Source organism: Panthera tigris, chromosome B1 (assembly GCF_018350195.1).
Source record: "Panthera tigris isolate Pti1 chromosome B1, P.tigris_Pti1_mat1.1, whole genome shotgun sequence".
In the NCBI taxonomy this organism is placed as follows: Eukaryota; Metazoa; Chordata; class Mammalia; order Carnivora; family Felidae; genus Panthera; species Panthera tigris.
This window is the reverse complement of record NC_056663.1, coordinates 88,052,861-88,067,035: the sequence shown is the minus strand read 5'-3', so window position 1 is coordinate 88,067,035 and position 14,175 is coordinate 88,052,861.

Here is a 14,175-nt window from a genome sequence, read left to right as displayed (position 1 = left end):
TTCCTTTTTTGCCACCCACAGGCAATGAGATAGTAAATGCTATATATTCCACTTCTATGATTTCGTTACAGATAACCCTTCTTTTCCATTGTCACTACCATCAGTCCAGTTGGCACTTTGGTTAACTGTCACCTAACTATGGTCCGCAAATAAAATCCACCTGCTACCTGTTTTGTGAGTACAGTTTTATTGGAGAACAGCCTTGGTCATTCAATTCATATTGTCTATGACTGTTTTCAGTCTTTACCAATAGATTTAAAGAGTTGTGATAGAGACCATATGGCCTGCCAGGCTGAATATGCTTACTGTCTGGCTATTTATAGAAAATGTTTGTCATCCCTTGACCTAGAATATTGTTATATGCATTCTAATAAGTCTCCTTATCCCTAGACCTCCAAGAGTTAATCCTGTTGGTTGAATCTTTTAAAAACACGAACATTCAGGGGCGTCTCTATAGCTCAGTTGGTTGAGCAGCCAACTTCAGCTTAGGTCATGATCTCACAACTCATGGGTTCAAGCCCTGCATCATGCTCTGTGCTGACAGCTTGGAGCCTGGAGCATGCTTTGGATTCTGTGTCTCCCTCTCTCTCTGCCCCTCCTCTTGTGCTCTGTCTCTCTCTGTCTCCCTCTCTCTCCCTCTCTCAAAAATAAATAAACACTAAAAAAAAGCTTTAAAGCATCAACATTCATGACAGTCTCATGCTCACATCCCTCAATGCTTCATCTATACTCACAGACCAAACATACAGTTCTGAATCTGCTATTAAAAACCATGCACGTGCACCACGTACACTGGTGTAGACTTTGTCTCCTAGGAATATATATTCTTGCACTTCTCAGTTCTATCTGGAACATACATCTTTCTTCTGTAGAAATCCCGTATGATGTTACAAGCCCATCTAAAATAATTGCTCTAGGAATCTTCTCCAATTCATTCAACCATATGTGAACTTGCTTGCATTCCTCAGAGAATTTTTCTGAATCTTTTTGCTACAGTCACTTGACTTCCACTTTAATTGCAGACTTATTGAGGAATGGAACTTTGCACTACTTTTTCTTTATCTGCTGTCAGTCCTGGTTTGGTTCCTTGTATTTGTTTATTTAACACATACCCGTTTTGCAGCTTACTATATTCCAAGCATAACGCTAGTAAAGGAGGAGGCAAGTCGCATGAGTGGGTCAGTCAGTTAAGTTCCAACTTCGGCTCTGGTCATGATCTCGCGGTTTGTGGGTTTGAGCCCTGCGTTGGGCTCTGTGCTGACAGCTCAGGGCCTGGAGTCTGTTTCGGATTTTGTGTCTTCCTCTCTCTCTGCCCTCCCCCTGACTAGTGCTCTGTCTCTCGCTCAAACACAAACATTAAAAAAAAAAAATGAAGATGCAAAGAAAGGAAGGGTAGTCTCTTGTCCTCAAAAAGTTTACTTTTTAGTATTAGAGCTAAAAAAGCAAAGAGTTAAGTGTAATGAGCTTAAAATAAGGAGATTTCCAGGAGGAAGACAAGACTTTTTGTTAAGTTTGAAAGATAGAAGAGCCTCAGTGAAGTTGGCAACAGAGTTGCCTTGAACAGAGACTAGCCAAGTGCAAAATGGTAGAGGAACATTTTGAGTAAAGAGAAACATATTGTGAAATAACATAAGGGAAGTTCAGGGAAGTGTGAAAAGTTTCACAAATGTGTACTTGAGCATGTGCTGTGATTGGAGTGCTATAAGAATTGAAGCTATAAAGAGAAGAAGGAAACAAGTCCTAAAAGTAAAGCTCTGAGTGCCTTATTGGAGCATTTAGACTTCACACGGTAGGCAACGGTTCAAAACCAAGTTCTTAAGAACTCTGGTATTGAAGGATGTTGGTACTTCTTTAGAGAAGAAAAGAGGAGGTTACAGTCAGCCAATTAACCTTGGGAAATTCCTGATTAAAAAAAAAGTAATTAAAGTCTTTTCTGGAGGATTTGGACTGCTAACCACCAAGTGGGGCATAGAATGTGGAGTACTTCCCAAAATTATATTGACCACAAAATCATTTTTTCTCAAAACATTTACTATTATACTATAGGAAATTTAGGAAACATGGCTCTATGTAACAGAACATTCTGTTGTTTCCCCCTGAGCACAATGGAGATGTGTTGACAGTGAGAGAACAGAGATAGGAAAATGAGGTAAGACATTGTTGCAGTTAGTCGCGTAAAAATAAGAAAGTCTTATATTAAGATAATGACAAAAAAAAAAGAAGAAAGAAAGAGGGGGACAAATTCAAGGGTATTTAAGAGTTAATAGAAATAAGATTTGTTAATCAGATACGAGAATATTTTTATTTTTTTAAGTTAATTTATTTTGAGAGAAAGAGAACACAAGCAGGGGAAGGACAGAGAGAGAGGAAGAGAGAGAATCCTAAGCAGGCTCTGTGCTATCACTCCAATGCAGGACTTGAACCCATGAACCATGAGATCATAACATGAGCTGAACTCAAGGGTTAAACTGACCCCCAGGTGCTCCATGAGGATATTTTTTAAAATAGTTTTATTTTATCATCCCCTGGCTTAAACCCCAAAAATAGTTCACCATTTCCTATGGCATCTTAAACTTCTTAAGAGACATAATGTGTTCGGATCCTTTATTCTTCTGCACCTCATCTGTCATCACACTTCCCCAGACTCCTTTCCCTCCAGAAGTCCTGGCCTTCTTCTAGTGGCTCTCTCTGCTGGGCTTCTTTTGGCCTGAAAACCTTTACACTTGCAGTTACCTATGTGGAAGTCTCTCTTTTCCATCTCATAAGTCAGTTAACTCAATACTTATTCTTAAGTTCCAGGCTCACGTGTTTGTTCTTCTGAAAATCTTTTCCTGATCTTCCTGATTAGGTCGAGTATTACATTATATGCTGTTTTGGAACAAAGTACCTCTCATTCTAACCTTTAACATAGCTGAATTTCCATGGGATTTGTGTGTGTGTGCGGGTGTGTGTGTATGTGATTTGTGTGTGTGTGTGTGTATGTGTGTGTGTGTGTGTGTGTGTGTGTGTGATTATTTGCTTAATATCTGTCTCATTATCTAGAGCAAAATCTCCAGGATAGCAGGGAACAGTTACTGGTGCACTAAAAGCCCTTTTAGCCTCTACAATACTAATTTAATATGATAATGAATTAATAAATTAATAAATATGACGAATAAATTAAAGCTATCTCTAAGATTCATGAGTTGACAATGAGTATACAGTTATACTTACTGAGTGGAAAACATAAAAGTGTGTGAAAATACGAAGACATGGCTACATTTGGCTTTTGATCTACTCTTTTTGATATGCCTAAGCAGTTGGAATGTGAGTCTGGAGATCCGGAGAAAAGGTATGTATTAGTAAAAGGCATTTTGAATCTCTCATTGTAGTTAATGACATAATCCAAGGAGAATATATCTAATGAAATGAGAAGTCTAAGAATAGCCCCCTGAGAGATAATTGTGTAATGGAAACCAGTGTGAGAGAGGTCTTCGAAAGAGGGGTGCCTGGGTGGCTCAGTCGGTTAAGCATCTGACTTCAGCTCAGGTCATGATGTCATTGCTCATGCCTTCAAGCCCCACGTTGGGCTCTGTGCTGACAGCTCAGAGCCTGGAGACTGCTTCCAATTCTGTGTCTCCCTCTCTCTCTACCCCTCCCCTGCTCACACTCTCTTTCTCTCAAAAATAAACATTAAAAAATTAAAAAGAGAGAGGTCTATGAAAGAGAGTTGATGGTCCAAACAGTGGTGGAAAGAAAACCGGGACAGACTATTTAGAAATCGGGAAAACAAGTTTCAAATAAGGAGGAAACCTTACTTAAGGACACTGGAATGCTCTAAGTCTAGCCAAATTTACTTGTGGGTTACACATTTCAAAGGATTTATAGGTGGAGATAAACAAGGTTGTAACCATGGGTAGTACATATCATTTGGATATAATTAACACTCTAGAACTTTCCTTACAGGAAAGAGAAGAAAATTCAGGTAATCTATTAATCACTGGGCTTCCTTAAGTGTAAAGGTGGGAATCATATAGACTTGGGAGATAGGTAGGCTATAATAAAGATTTTTATATTTTACTTATGTGACCTTGACTATTTATATTTCCTCCAGTTCCTCACATACACATTGAAGGTAATCATACCTATTTTCCAAGTTATATGGATTAAATAAAATATAAATGAAGATAGTTTTTTCATTGTTGGGTCTATATAAGATATTTGTAGGGAAACTAAATCTATTTTAATACTTTGAAGATTAAGATAGGTAAAAATACTGGCCTACCTTTACCCTAACAGTACTATCCTAAAAAATATTTAACGTACTTCTTAACAGAAAAGCAATAAAGGTACATTTCCAAAAACTTTCTATAACCTTGCCAAAGATCTATGTGAAAGAGCCAACAAAATTCAGAGCATCCATTTCATAAACTCTTTATCTGCAACAGTATAAACAAGTATTATAAACAGAATTCAAGTACACATTAAATTCTAGAAATTTAATTCCTTATCGACATTCTAAACTACAGTGAATAATTGTCATCATCTAGCCCTATTTAAATCAGTCAATATCATTTTTAAACAGCACTGCAATATACAAAAAAAAATAGAATTCTAACTCAAAGGCGTCAGCATTACAATGTTTCTACAGTGAAGTGTTCCATCCACTTCAGAATCACCCATAACACAATCTGTACTTAATGAATAAATAATTTCTAGAAAGTTTTAAAAAAATGGCCCCGCTCCAAAGAAATTCTTTGTCGAATAGCATTTAAAGAGTCTGCTTTTTCTTAAGCAGGGTTATGTGTTATCCCAGAACTAATTTGAACAACTTAATCAAATGGTCTTTATAGATGTGAAGGATGAGATGTATATATTTTCAGAAGATCTATCCCATCTTCTTCTTGAAACTATTCAGTTTCCAACTATAATGCTATATGTGCCCACACTTGACTTTTACTCTAGTTGTTTTTGTTGTTGATACCTCTTCATTACATACAGAACTTCATTCGAATTCGAAATCTTTTCTCAAAGGTGGTATATAATGCCATAATCATTTAAAAACTTATGTTAAAGTGGTTAAGGTCATGTATAAAGATCTGTCTAAAACTTGAAATTGTTTTTTTCACACTGTGTTTCTGTTTCTATTATAATACTTGAAGGATTAATATTTTCCTTGAAAATTAAATGCTAAATCATCTAGAAAAATAACATATGCAGAAAATATTCACACTGTCTTAAATTTATTTCAGTTTCTGGGTTAGATAAAGTCTGTGTAATTTGTAAATACATACTTTCTGTTATATTTCAGTGTCCTATATTATATCGATAAATAAAAATATAAATCTGACAAAATGGAGTAACTGTAATAGAAGGAAAATATGTATATGCAAGTTTTATTTTTAGTAAAAATTTATCATTTTATTTAAGACACATCTTTAATCAAAGACTGTATCAAGAGATACAGAAGGGCATTGTATCATAATCAAGGTGTCTATAGACCAAGAAGACCTAACACCTGTAAACATTTATGAGCCAAATGTGGGAGTACCCAAATATATAAATCAATTAATCATAAACATAAAGAAACTGATCGATAGTAATACCATAACAGTAGGAGACTTCAACACCCCACTCACAGCAATGGACAGGTCATCTAAACAGAAAATCAACAAGGAAACAATGGCTTTGAATGACACACTGGACCAGATGGACTTAACAGATATGTTCAGAACGTTTCATCCTAAAGCAGCAGAATATACATTCTTCTCCAGTGCACATGGAATGTTCTCCAGAATAGACCATATACTGGGACACAAATCAGCCCTAAGTAAGTACAAAAAGATTGAGATCATACCGTGCATATTTTCAGACCACAATGCTATGAAACTCGAAATCAACCACAAGAAAAAATTTGGAAAGGCAACAAATACTTGGAGACTGAAGAACACCCTACTAAAGAATGAATGGGCTAACCAAGCAGTTAAAGAGGAAATTAAAAGGTATACGGAAGCCAGTGAAAATGATAACGCCACAACCCAAAACCTCTGGGACGCAGCAAAGGCAGTCATAAGAGGAAAGTATATAGCAATCCAGGCCTTCCTAAAGAAGGAAGAAAGATCTCAGATATATAACCTAACCTTACACCTTAAGGATCTGGAAAAAGAACAGCAAATAAAACCCAAACCAGCAGAAGACAGGAAATAATAAAGATTAGAGCAGAAATTAATACTATAGAAACCAAAAAAAAAAAAAACAAAAACAAAAAAAAACAGTAGAACAGATCAATGAAACCAGAAGCTGCTTCTTTGAAAGAATTAACAAAATTGATAAACCACTAGCCAGTTTGATCAAAAACAAAAAGGAAAGGACCCAAATAAACAAAATCAAGAATGAAAGAGGAGAGATCACAACCAACATAGCAGAAATAAAAAAATTAATGAGAATATTTTGAGCAATTACATGCCAATAAAAAGGGCAATCTGGAAGAAATGGAAAAATTCCTAGAAACATATACACTACCAAAACTGAAACAGGATGACATAGAAAATTTGAACAGACCCATAACCAGTAAGGAAATCGAATTAGTAATCAAAAATCTGCCAAAAAACAAGAGTCCAGGGCCAGAAGGCCAGGGGAATTCTACCAAACATTTAAGGAAGAGTTAACACCTATTCTCTTGAAACTGTTCCAAAAAAATAGAAATGGAAGCAAAACTTCCAAACTCTTTCTATGAAGCCAACATTACCTCGATTCCAAAACCAGACAGAGACCCCACTAAAAGGAGAACTATAGACCAATTTCCCTGATGAACGTGGGTGCAAAAATCCTCAACAAGATATTAGCCAACCAGCTCTAACAATACATTAAAAAAATTATTCACCACGACCAAGTGGGATTTATAACTGGGATGTAGGGCTGGTTCAAATTGTCTGCAAAACAATTAATGTGATTCATCACATCAATAAAAGAAAGGACAAGAACCATATGATCCTCTCAATAAATGGAGAGAAACCATTTGACAAAACACAGCAATTTTTCTTGATAAAAACCCTCAAGAAAGTAGGGATAGAAGGATCATACCTTGAGATCATAAAAACCATATATGAATGACCCAATGCTAATATCCTCCTCAATGAGGAAAAACTGACAGCTTTCCCCCTAAGGTCAGGAACAAGACAGCGATGTCCGCTCTTCCCACTGTTATTCAACATAGTATTGGAAGTCTTAGCCTCTGCCATCAGACAACACAAAGAAATAAAAGGCATCCAAATCAACCAGGAGGAGGTCAAACTTCCACTCTTCGCAGATGACATGATACTCTATATGGAAAACCCAAAAGATTCCACCAAAAAACTGCTAGAACTGTTTCATGAATTCAGCAAAGTTGCAGGATATAAAATCAATGCACAGAAATCGGTTGCATTCCTATACACCAACAATGATGCGACAGAAAGAGAAATCAAGGAACCAATCCCATTTACAGTTGCACCAAAATCCATGAAATATCTAAGAATAAATCTAACCAAAGAGGTGAAAAATCTCTATACTGAAAACTATAGAAAGCTTATGAAAGAAATTGAAGAAGACACAAAGAAATGGAAAAATATTCCATGCTCCTGGATAGGAAGAACAAATATTGTTAAAATGTCGATACTACCCAAAGCAATCTACATATTCAACACAATCCCTATCAAAGTAACACCAGCATTCTTCACAGAGCTAGAACAAATAATCCTAAAATTTGCATGGAACCAGAAAAGACCCCGAATAGCCAAAGCAATCTTGAAAAAGAAAACCAAAGCAGGAGGCACCGCAATCCCAGACTTCAAGCTATACTACAAAGCTGTAACCCATCAAGACACTATGGTACTGGCACAAGAACAGACAGATCAATGGAACAGAATAGAGAAGCCAGAAATGGACCCACAAACGTATGGCCAACTAATCTTTGACAAAGCAGGAAAGAATATCCAATGGAATAAAGACAGTCTCTTCAGCAAGTGGTTCTGGGAAAACTGGACAGCAACATGCAGAAGAATGAACCTGGCCCACTTTCTTACACCATACACAGAAATAAACTCAAAATGGATGAAAGACCTCAATGTAAGACAGGAAGCCATCAAAATCCTCAAGGAGAAAACAGGCAAAAACCTCTTTGATCTTGCCTGCAGCAACTTCTTACTCAACACATCTCCTGAGGCAGGGGAAACAAAAGCAAAAATGAACTACTGGGACCTCATCAAAATAAAAAGCTTCTGCACAGCAAAGGAAATAATCAGCAAAACTAAAAGGCAACTGACAGAATGGGAGAAGACGTTTGCAAATGACATATCAGATAAAGGGTTACTATCCAAAATCTACAAAGAACTTATCAAACTCAATGTCCGAAAAACAAATAATCCAGTGAAGAGATGGGCAAAAGGCATGAATAGACACTTCTCCAAAGAAGACATACAGATGGCCAACCGACACATGAAAAAATGCTCAACATCACTCATTATCAGGGAAATACAAATCAAAACCACAATGAGATTCCACCTTACACCTGTCAGAATGGCTAACATTAACAACTCAGGCAACAACAGATGTTGGCAAGGATGCGGAGAAAGAGGATTTCTTTTGCATTGTTGGTGGGAATGCAAACTGGTGCAGCCACTCTAGAAAACAGTATGGAGGTTCCTCAAAAAAACTAAAAATAGAACTACCCTATCACCCAGCAATTGCAGTACTAGGCATTTATCCAAGGGATACAGGTGTGTTGTTTTGAAGGGACAGATGTACCCCCATGTTTATAGAAGCACTATCAACAATAGCCTAAGTATGGAAAGAGCCCAAATGTCCATTGATGGATGAATGGATAAAGAAGAAGTGGTATATATATATACAATGGACTATTACTTGGCAATCAAAAAGAATGAAATCTTGTCATTTGCAACTCTGTGGATGGAACTGGAGGGTATTTGCTAAGTGAAATTAGTCAGCCAGAAAAAGACAAAAATCATACGACTTCACTCGTATGAGGACTTTAAGAGACAAAACAGATGAACATAAGGGAAGGGAAACAAAAATAATATAAAAACAGGGAGGGGGACAAAACAAAAGAGACTCATAAATATGAGTTTGATGTTACTGAATAACAAACTGAGGGCTACTGGAGGGGTAGTGGGAGGGGGATAGGCTAAATGGGTAAGGGGCATTAAGGAATCTACTCCTGAAATCATTTCTTCATTATATGCTAACTAATTTGGATGTAAATTTTAAAAAATAAAAAATAAAGTTAAAAAAAATTTTAAAAAAGAAACATCTTTAATCACCATAAGATTTTTCTTATGGAGAAAACTAAGAAAAATATATACTTTTTGATAGCAAAAACACAGTCTGTAAATGAAAACTTACTTTTCAAAAACACTAAAGCTGGGATGTTTTCCCATGAAGTAACAGAGGCAATCTCTCTATGTAATCTGATTAATAGTGTTAGCCAAAATGGATGATTCAGGACTTTATCCTATTGTCACTGATTTATTGTTCAGACTAACTAGAGTTCATTTCAAACTGTCCAATGGGTGATATAGAAAAATTAATGAAAATATTTCAAATAGGATTATACAGTATAATAGATTCACTTTATATTTTACTGAATAACTAAGATATGTAATAAATGAAGGAAATATACTAAAAAGATCATAAACGTTAAGAAAATGCAAGAATGGAATTATAAGAAATAAATACAATCATCTTGATCTATGGACATGAAGCTAAAATAATCCAAATTTCAGTATTTTAAGGAACCATACAACAATTACACTTTTGGAAAATTGTGGAATATTTACCTTAGGAAAGTATAATGGGAAGAAATAACGAGGAAATATTAATGTTTAAAATCAACCTCTTGGGGTTTTTTTTAGGATAAACATTACTGAAGTAATGACAGCTGGCCAATTTTTAGGGACGACAGGCTTTTCATCCACACAGCAACCAAAAAGAAGAGACAAGTACATAAATGTAATCTTTTAATCACTTCACTCAGCTTTGCAAGAAACGTAATTTTAGCGTACCGTACAGCAACTGCTGAATCACTGCGCAGCACCAGAATCTGGCTTGTAAATTCCCAATATTTCCAACACAGGCAATAACTAAAAGGTCATTAGCAAAAAGTAAGATATCGTTGTCATCACTAAACAAGACATGAGATGAACAATTTGGAGACCTTCCACATGACATCTCATATCTATGTGTGAGTCCGAAACCCAACAAATAAATAGGCTGCTCAGGATCCTACAGAGACTTATGTCGCCATCAGACAAATTATTGTTGTAGTGAAAAACATTAAGAACACATTCTCTCCAAAATAAAGTTTCCATTTAGGCACAGTCAGCAGGGCTTAATCAGAAAGCATGAATAATTGAACGTGCTGCTGCTCTCTGTGAGCAACAAACTTAAGTTTATGTAGAAGCAAATTCTCGTTAGACAAAAGGGCATGCTGCACTGAATCATTCTCGAATGTTTTCCCCTCTCTGACGGCAACCGTTTCAGCGATAATTCAAATGAATACCCTCTGAGCAAATACTATAAATATAGGTCTTCAGTTAAAATAGAAAAAACAAACAAACGAAACAAACCAAAAAATTCCTGCAATCTCTACATGAAGCCAACTTTCTGGAAAAATAATAACGGGGGAGAAGAAAAGGGTGTGGATTAAAAATACCTCAGAATATTGAAGCCTTTCTAGAATTAGTCATTCTGGCAACAGTGTTAAGACACCAAGCTCACAAATAGTCTCTGTTGCAGCACAATTTCAATTTATGAGCCTAGTTTTCATTTTCTATTAGCCCTTCTTTAACTGCATGGTATGATGCCAAATGCAGAATGCTTGCAATCCTTGTGATCCTCAGTGTTATCTCAGGTCCGATATGTTTAAGAGCTCTTTCAAAAATCACAGAAGAATTAGTTGAGGTGATTAAAAATATATCCATAGGTAAGCAGCATATAAGTGAACTAAAAAAATGTTAAGACACACATACGCAACAAAAAGCAAATACCTGAAAACAGTAACAAAATCGGGACGCTCAGTCGGTTAAGGTCAGACTCTTGATGTTAGCACAAGTCATGATCTCATGGTTCCTGAGTTCAAGTCCTGTGCTGAGGATTGGACTCTGTGCTGAGCGTGCTTGGGATTCTCTTTCTCCCTCTCTCTCTCTGTCCCCCCCTTGGTCATGCTCTCTCTCCTTCTCAAAATACATAAATAAACTTAAAAAATGTAACAAAACCAAAAACAAACAAACAAACGAATATACAAATAAAACATAAATCACAGGGTTTAATTACCCACCGGACACTGATTTCCCTGGAGCCCTGTCCAGCACTGTTCTTTCTATGTTTTACTTTTGTTTTCATTCTTTTTCTATTCTGAGCCATGTGTAATCTTCTTAGATCCCCTGTTTATTCTGCAGAACTAACCCAAGGAGCCTCATCTCTTTCCATGTTTATTCGTTTGTCTCCTGTAATAAGGAATTGCAACCCACTCCTTAAAAGCTACAGCTACTGCTCTTGCTGACCTTGCAAGGCCCTCCTTGCCCTGTCTGTAACCTTCTATTTTATTACTCTCTGCCTCTCTCAAATTACTTCTCTTTCCATATTCTGTGCTATGCCTCCAGACCCCCCCTGGACCTGAACGAGGAGACATCAGAGCACACGGTTAAAAGCCTGAGACTCAGCGAGGTCACAGGGCAGTTTTTTCGCACTGGCAATGCTCTTACCGAGCCCATCACAGTGTTACCAGTACGACGCTGACTGATTCCTCTACTTTTGCTTTCTTGGCTCTCTCAGCCCTTCTATTTGCTTCTCTCAGCTCTCTCAGAAGAGCCAACACAGTGTTTCTACTTGACATAACTTTTCAGTGGCTGCCTTTTAGAAGATAGCCCCTCACAGACGCCTGGGGGTCCACTCTGCCACCCCGCAGCACAGTCTCCAACTCCAGGACATCAGGGAGGCATTTCCACAGGGTCCCCACCTACAAAAGTAACCTAGGGTCAGCACCCCGAAACATCTTTCACTTTTTATCCAGGATATTTGGACCACATGCAGTGAATTCCTTAGCCAACTCTTATTTACATATTACTGTCCTCAAACATTTTGTGCATAAAATTTTAAAAAGCATCATCCCATATAGCTTAATTTGGAGAGACAGAATACTGCAATAATTCAGAGTGCAGAATATGACCAGGATGCCCCAGATTCCGATCTCAGGGCTGCGACTTCCTACCCAAATGCCCTTCACCGAGTCATTTTCCATCCCTGTGCCTCAATTTCTTCCTCTGTAAAGTGAGACAATATTCCTCTTGTAATTATTAGGAAGAATAAATGTGCTTAATCATGTAAAGTGCTCAGGAAAATGCCTGCCACATACTAAGCACTATAGCAAATGTTAACTGTTAATATTATTATGACTAGTATTGATGGGAGAAAGTTGGAGATTAATCTTTTACTTTCTACGAATTCACTGAATAATTTTACAAGCATTTTAAGCTCTTTCAGTATATTTTACTATTTAATAAAGAATTGTTAGCTTATATCCAAGATTTTTACTGACATTAAAAGTATGAATTACTTAGGAATTTGCTTTGGTAACTATACCTTTCAAACTGAAACAAAGTTGTTCTTAAAATATTTACAATTATGAGTACTTAACAGTTGCCTTTTTCTTGAATTACATACCATCACAAGACAACCTCTTAGATAATATAGATTTAAAAATTTATTGTTTAGGGGCGCCTGGGTGGCTCAGTCGGTTAAGCTTCCGACTTCAGCTCAGGTCATGATCTCACGGTTTGTGAGTTCGAGCCCCACGTCGGGGTCTGTGCTGACAGCTCAGAGCCTGGAGCCTGTTTCAGATTCTGTGTATCCCTCTCTCTCTGACCCTCCCCCGTTCATGCTCTGTCTTTCTCTGTCTCAAAAATAAATAAACGTTAAAAAAAATTTTAAGAAAAAAAATTTATTGTTTATATACACATTTTATAATGTGATTTCACTTAAAAATTATATTAATAACTATTTTTCTCACATTATTTTTATATTATTACTGATATGTGCAGTGTTTATACAGAACAGTTGTTTCTAGGAAGAAGAAAATATTGAAATTCATTGTTTTCTTTTTCAATAATGAAATTCTATGTGGGTGGATCTGAAATTTCTTCTCATTTCAATTCATTGAGCATGCAATATTACATAGCCTGAAGTATAAACAGAAGCTAAAAATAAAAACATATTCCTTGGCTTATAATAACTATGATATGCTTCCTACAAAGAACAAATAACCTTATCACGATAGCAGTTTCAGAAAGCACCCTCTCAAAGAGAAATTATTTAGAAAAAAATACAATCTTAAGTTTGGAAAAGAATTGAGATGTCATATAGACAAATTGTCCACTTAATAAAACAAACACCTACAAACATCCATTTTTTTTTTCTAATTGTCATTGACAATTGCTCAAAAATATCTGAGTTGAGGAGCTCATAATTTAATAAGACACCCTCTTGCTTTGTATATCTGAATCATTCAAATTGTGTCAAAACTCACCTCCATGTCATTTCCCTGCCAAACCCTGTTTCTACCATCTAGAATAAGAAATGAGTGCATTATTGTAAGATATTTCTTATGATGTGACTTCTAGTTTTTAACCACCCTAATGTTTCTTCTCTGATCATATTCTTCTTTGCTAGTTTCCCTTTGAAAATCTCAGGCAATTGCAAAATTCTTTCTTGTTTCATTTTAGACATAAACCATTTAAATTGTAATTTAATAAAGCACACAGCTACAACTCAAAGAACAAAACTATTTTTCTTCTTCTTTTATGGACAATTTTTATTTGGCTTCTTCAGGAGTTTCCTTAGAAAATAGTAGCAACAAAAATATACATTTAGTCTGAAAATTAGAATGGCCTGTTTTGTATACCCTCGAATCTAAAGAGTGCCATGAATCTCTTTGCTTTCCATGTTACCATCAAGCACTATGTTATTAGCATCAAGAACTATGTTATTGATTTTGAAGTCCAGTCTACTACTTGTCTTTTTATTTGTGGTTAAAATTAATTTCTCCAAGTTTTGTGTTATTGGGCAAATCCATTCTAAACAACAACAACAACAACAACAACAAAAACCAAAAACAGTGGAAGGGTTATATTATGCCTTAATTAT